Source organism: Camelus bactrianus, chromosome X (genome assembly GCF_048773025.1).
Source record: "Camelus bactrianus isolate YW-2024 breed Bactrian camel chromosome X, ASM4877302v1, whole genome shotgun sequence".
In the NCBI taxonomy this organism is placed as follows: domain Eukaryota; kingdom Metazoa; phylum Chordata; class Mammalia; order Artiodactyla; family Camelidae; genus Camelus; species Camelus bactrianus.
Genome location: NC_133575.1, coordinates 99,801,866 through 99,807,865, shown reverse-complemented (window position 1 = coordinate 99,807,865; position 6,000 = coordinate 99,801,866).

Genomic DNA, 6,000 nt, shown 5'->3' with positions numbered 1-6,000 from the left:
CCATGCTGGTTATTAAAGATTTTCAATCATCCCTGTCCATTTCCTATGCTCCCAAGTAATATACCTATTTTAACCTGGAGCTTCTTGAGACCATGATTTAGGGTATTACTCTTATTCTGAAGCCTAACAGAAAGTTTTTTTTTTTTTAAACAGCCCTCATCACCTCTGCAAATGGCATGAAAACCCTAGTCCACCTTACCAGTCTCAGCAAGCAAAATCCCTTGGTCAGGCCATCAGCCATCGGTTAAATACTTGTGCCATAAGATTGAGAACAGAAATGTCAGATCAGAGACTAATGACTCCCTTAGACTTTGACCAAAGGCCCAGCTTTCTGAGTGAGATCAAAGGGATGAGGGTTCTGGAAAATTCGAGTTCAAGTTCAAGTAAGTACTCAGGAGCAGGCCTAGCCTTGTCCTTTGCCCATGGATAGAGACACCAGCCACACCCACAGCATTTCTAGGAAACACCCTCTCCTGCTCACTGGGCTTTGGCCTCAGCTCCTCCTGGAAGAAATGCAAACAGTGGGGAGCTGCTCTCCACAGCTTACTGCCAGCAGGAGCCCCTTCTCTGCCTGCCCCCTGACTTGCTCCTTCCAACTGCCCTCCTCCCCACAGGCTGGCCCTGAGGACCCGGAGGCCAGTGTGATAGAGGGGAAGTTTGCATTCCAGTTCTGCCACTTGGTAGCTGTGTCACTCTCCCGCTCTGAGCTCTGCCTCCCTTATCTATAACCCATGACTGATGATTGTACCTCTTGAGTTGTCTTGAGGCTCAATTGAGACACTGATTCTGAAAGCACTTTGAGAAGGAAACCACTGCTAGAAGCATGTAAGGGGTGAGCGCTTCCCTTAGCCAGTACCTCAGCAGGGCAGCCTCACCCTTGTCAGGATCCCTTTTTCACCCCAGGGTGTTCAGGAAGCAACAGTCATATAGAATCCCGAGGTTGACAGGGACCTTAGCTGAGGCATCAGTAGATAATACAAGCTAATATTTATTGAGCTCTTATTATATACTCTATATACACTGTTCTAAGTGCTTTACATATATTATATTCATTTAATCTCCATAACAACCCTACGAGGCAGAAACTCTTATCACCCCCATTTTAGAGACAAGGAAACCAAAGCTCAATAAGTAAATTGCCCAATGTCACATAGCTAGTCATTTGGGCCAAGATTTGAAGCCTGGCCATTGGTTTCCAGATCCTGTGCTCTTAATCATTGTGCTCTACTGTCTCTACACAATCCTCCACTGAGTAGTCGTTTTGCCTCTTCTTGCATACCTCCCATGATGGGGAGCTCATTACTTCACAAGGGAGCCTATTTTGACTTCACATAGCTGTGGCTGCTAGAATCTTCCCGCAGGTCTGGCCAAGCCTTTGGTGACCCAGACTACACAAAGATAACAATTCCCTGAAGACTCAAGAATGGTGAAGTTTAAAAACAGGAGACTACAGAAAGCAAACATTCTCCCTGTACCCCCTGCCCCCGCAACACACACAGACTCTCTGACCCCATTCCCTTTGGCATGCCAATACCTCCTCCTTAAATGGAGATTGAAGCACGAAGTAGAATAGTTACTCCCATCTCATTATTCCTCTTTCAGCTGGGGAGTGAGTGAGCAGACCTTCCTACAGTGATAGGCCAGGACATATGCAGCACTCATTGTATTAATAGATAGTCAATAACTGCTGAATGAATGAATGAATGAGTGGACAAATGAAGGAGGCTCATAGCCTCCTTTCCTTCTAGCCTCAATCTCCTGGAAGAGTTAGTTTTGCATTGTGCTTTGAGATCCTTGAAAAGCAGCATTTCCATGGTAACGAAACATATAGATTTGCACCTCTGCAGGGCCAAATTCTTTCCTGTCACGCTGACGCTGAGTTTGCTCCAGAAAAGATCCTAAACTACCTTCTGTGCCCATGGAGTGGGTCACTGTCAATTGGGAGGCCTGAGGAGTGGGCACGGCCATGGGCGGATCCCCCAGCGCACATCTCCTCAGGGAAGTTCCTGGGCTGATCGACCTTGCTGGGGTTTCCATGGTAACAACACTAGGCTAATGGGTTGCCAGGGTGATGGTGAGCTACTGCTAAGATTGCACAGGACCGGACCACACAGGGCCACCGAGTTGAAAAGATGCTAATAACACCTTTCTGAATCTCCATGGCAACAACACTCAAGCACCGGGTAGGCTTTGTCCCAAATGCAGATTAGGCCCCCACCCACCGTACTCAGCAGGAACGCCCTGGGAGGCAGGCCACTGGCCCAGTGTCCTTTGGGCTTGGCTGCTGCCATTTCTCCCCAAGGGGAAGAGTCAGCCAGCCTGGGCTTGCTCCCCCTTAGAAGCCCCATCTCTGCCACAGGCCCCCTTGCCATACTGGTCTGGAGTGTCTGGCTGAAGAAGCCTGGATTTGGGCAGTTGGGATTCAGGGAGAAGGTCTGGGGAGGGAAGAGGGCTCAGGGTGGTTGGCATGTGAGAAAGTGGAGTTTGGGACACCTTTGGGATTGGAGACATCTCTTGGTGTGGCTACTCCCAGGCCACTGGGTTCACACACTCTGAAGCTGAGGCAGCAGCCAAGGCGCCATCTCCTAGCAAATCCAGGAGTGAGGCCAGAGATTTCAAACTACTTTTAAAGCTGTGGCCCATATGAATGCCATCAAAGCAGGACTGCGGAGTCCTGAGCCCCCTCATTCAGTCTTTTCCTTCTCCCCACCACAGTGTCCCCTGAGGCACCTAAGCTTCTGTGGAACATAACTGGAAAAACCTCTGGCTTGGGCCAGTCCATTTGGAGAGACTAACTGGGGACCAGAGAGGGCAGGTGACTTGCCCAAGGCCCCACAGCCCATCATTTGTATAGCCAGGACTGAAATCCAGGACTCTCATGCTGGTAGTTCCACTCCCAATAAACTAGTGTGTTATGAACTTCTGGGTGACCTCTAACTCGAGCTCTTTGAATTCCTGAGGATTGCCGGGACTTCTGTCTTTCTACCCATTAATGGAGGTTATAATAAGGATCTGAGGGAGAAGAGAAGGTTCCATTTTGGAGACAGGGAAAAATGTTTAAAATGGACCTTCTAAATTTGACATTTCTGAGCACCTACTGTGTGCTAGACATTTTGCTAGCACGTGCTTTCTGTGCAAGATGTCATCTTATTTCTTCTTTATAACAAACTATTTAGACAGGCATAATTCTCTTCATTTGGCAGATGAGAAAACGAAAGCTTTGGGAGTTAACTGAAGATTGGGTCTATTAAATGCTGAGCATCTCTTCGGTAGGGATGCCGCCTTACTAGTTCTGGTAGGGGATTCTGGGATGAATGCTGACCCATGGTCTAACTCTGATGACACTGAGCTGTGGCAGGTGGATCCATTTGAAGCATTAGAGCCCCCTTAGCAATCACCCCCCCAATTAAAACCACATTTAACTCTGCCCGAATCAGGGATGACTGGAAAGCAAATCCAGTCTGGAAGGACAGGCAGGTGGTATTCTTCACGACACAGCTGCTGGCCCCAACAGGCAGAACATCTTGTGAGCTGGGATGGGGAAGGTGGTGATTCCTAGTTGCCATGGAAATTTGGAGGAAGGTGTTGAACACCACGTCCATCACGTGGAAGGTCTGGGGCAGCCACAGATGGAGTTACCCCCCACCCCAGTTGGTGGCCTGGTGGGTGTGGCCCTCCTGTGTCTGCCCCCAGGAACTGCCCCAGTGTGTGAGCTGCGGCCAGAGGCTTTCCCGGGGCTTCACTGGGGCTCCAAAGGCACTGAGCTCTCTCAGGTGGCACGCCTCCCCACGACATCCTTTCCTTCCTTTGGACTCCATCCCCTGTAGGATTATGGTCCCTTTAACCCTGCTTTCCTCACACCTCTCTCCCATCGCATAATGCCCTTGCTCGGCTGGAGCTGGTCTGCGTTTGCTCTGGCTGCAGTGGGAGCCTGGGAGTCCAAGCCCTGACTCTTGGTCCCAGTTGATGGTGTGTCCCCAGGTGAATCATTTGACCTCCCTGGGCCTCAGCTGCCCTCTCTGTAAACTGGGCTGTGGCAAGAATCAAACAAGATCTCAGCTGAGTCACGTTCCTAGGGAGACTTTCCCTGGTGCAGCAGACCAGGTTAGGCTGAGATCTATGTTGAGACCTTCTTCTGTGCCCCTGCAGCCCTCTCACTGCCCCTCTGCTGGCCCCTGTCACACGGTGGTGTCACTCTTTGCTAGCCGCTCTGCCTCTCGAGGCTGGGAGCTCTGTAACTGCAGAGATAGGCCTCTCTGGCCCATTGAAGTAGCCTCTGCCTCCTGCAAGGGCACATAGTAGATGCTTAATAAGTGTTAAGAGAATAGAGAGAGTGATGAACTGCACTGTTATGTCCCTCCTCCTCCCTTTTCCACACTTCTCCCCCCACCCCCTGGCCCAGTATAGTCTCCTTAGGGTGCTGCTGTCCCTAGGGCCAGAAGGCGGCATGGTATCGCGGCTAGGAGCACAGGCACTGAAACCAGATGGCCAGCTCTAGCTGTGAGACCTGTGGGCGAGGTCCTGAACTTCTCAGGGCCAGTTTCCTGATCTGTAAAATGTAGGTGTTGATATTGTGTGTCACTGCCGTGTGTGTGTGTGTGTGTGTGTGTGTGTGTGTGTGTGTATGTGTGTGTATGTGTTTCTAATACTACTTGGCACCAAGTAAGTGCTCAATAAAAATTGAAGGGGAAATGGGGGGCGGGGTGTAGCTCAGTGGTAGAGTGTGTGCATGCATGAGGTCCTGGGTTCAAGCCCCAGTATCTCGACATTAATAAACAAATAAATAAATAAGCAAATCTGTCTCCCCCCAACACAAACAAAAAGTGCAAGAAATCAACTATATTTCAATAAAAAAAATTTTTTTAAAGAAATTGACTCAAATGAGATTTAAAAAAATTGAAGGGGAAAGCAAGGAGGGGAGATCTTCATCCTGATTAAGGGTAGGGCTTCCCTCCCTCTAAACCTCCCCTATTGTCCCCACCCGAGTTTCTGGTTCCAGTTCTGTCCCCTGGGAAGAAAGCCCAGCCAGGCTACTCCAGTCATACTGATTTGGAGCCAGCAGGCCTCAGAGCAGGGCTGAGTCTGATACCCCTGTGGCCTGGTCCTCCTCCTCCCCCTGCAGCAAGAATCACTTTCACTTATTTACAATGCGTTTGTTAAGCACCTGCCGTATGCCACTCCCAGGCCTTCTCAAGCATTGCTTGCATCAACCCCTTGACCCTCTGCTTAAAACTCCCACCTTAGCTGTGTAACCATCCTTTCTTTTCTTTTTTAATTTTTTTTTCTAAATTTTTTATACAGTGTAGTTGATTTACAAAGATGTTTCAGGTGTCCAGTAAAGTGATTCAGTTATACATATACATACATACATATTTTTTCTTTTCGTATTCTTTTCCATTATATGTTATTACAAGAAATTGAATATAGTTCCCTGTGCTGTACACTAGGCCCTTGTTGTTTATCTATTTTATATATAGTAATATGAATATATAGTGTCTATTCATCCCCAACCCCTAATTTATCCCTCCCTGCCCTTCCCCTTTGGTAACCATAGTTTGTTTTCTATATCTGTGAGTCTGTTTTTGGTTTGTAAATAGCATTTGTATCTTTTTTTTTTTTAGATTCCACATATTAGTGATATCACATATTTGTCTTTCTCTGTCTGACCAACCGTCCTTTCTTTTTTAGCATTGTGTCTCCCTCAAACAATGGCCCTCCCCTTCAGCCACTCAGTAGCTCTGTGATCTTGGACTAAACCCCTCCCTCTCCTGTACCTCAATTTTCTTATCTAAAAAGGGAGGTTTGGCGGGGGAGGGTCTAGCTCAAGTGGTAGAGTGCATGCTTAGCATACACAAGGTACTGGGTTCAATCCCCAGTATCTCCTCTAAAAATAAATAAATAAGTAAGCCTAATGACCTCCCCCCTCAAAAAAAACACACACAAAAAACAATAAAAGCATGAGGCTCTCAAAGGGCTCTTGAGGACCCTTGTAGCTCAGGC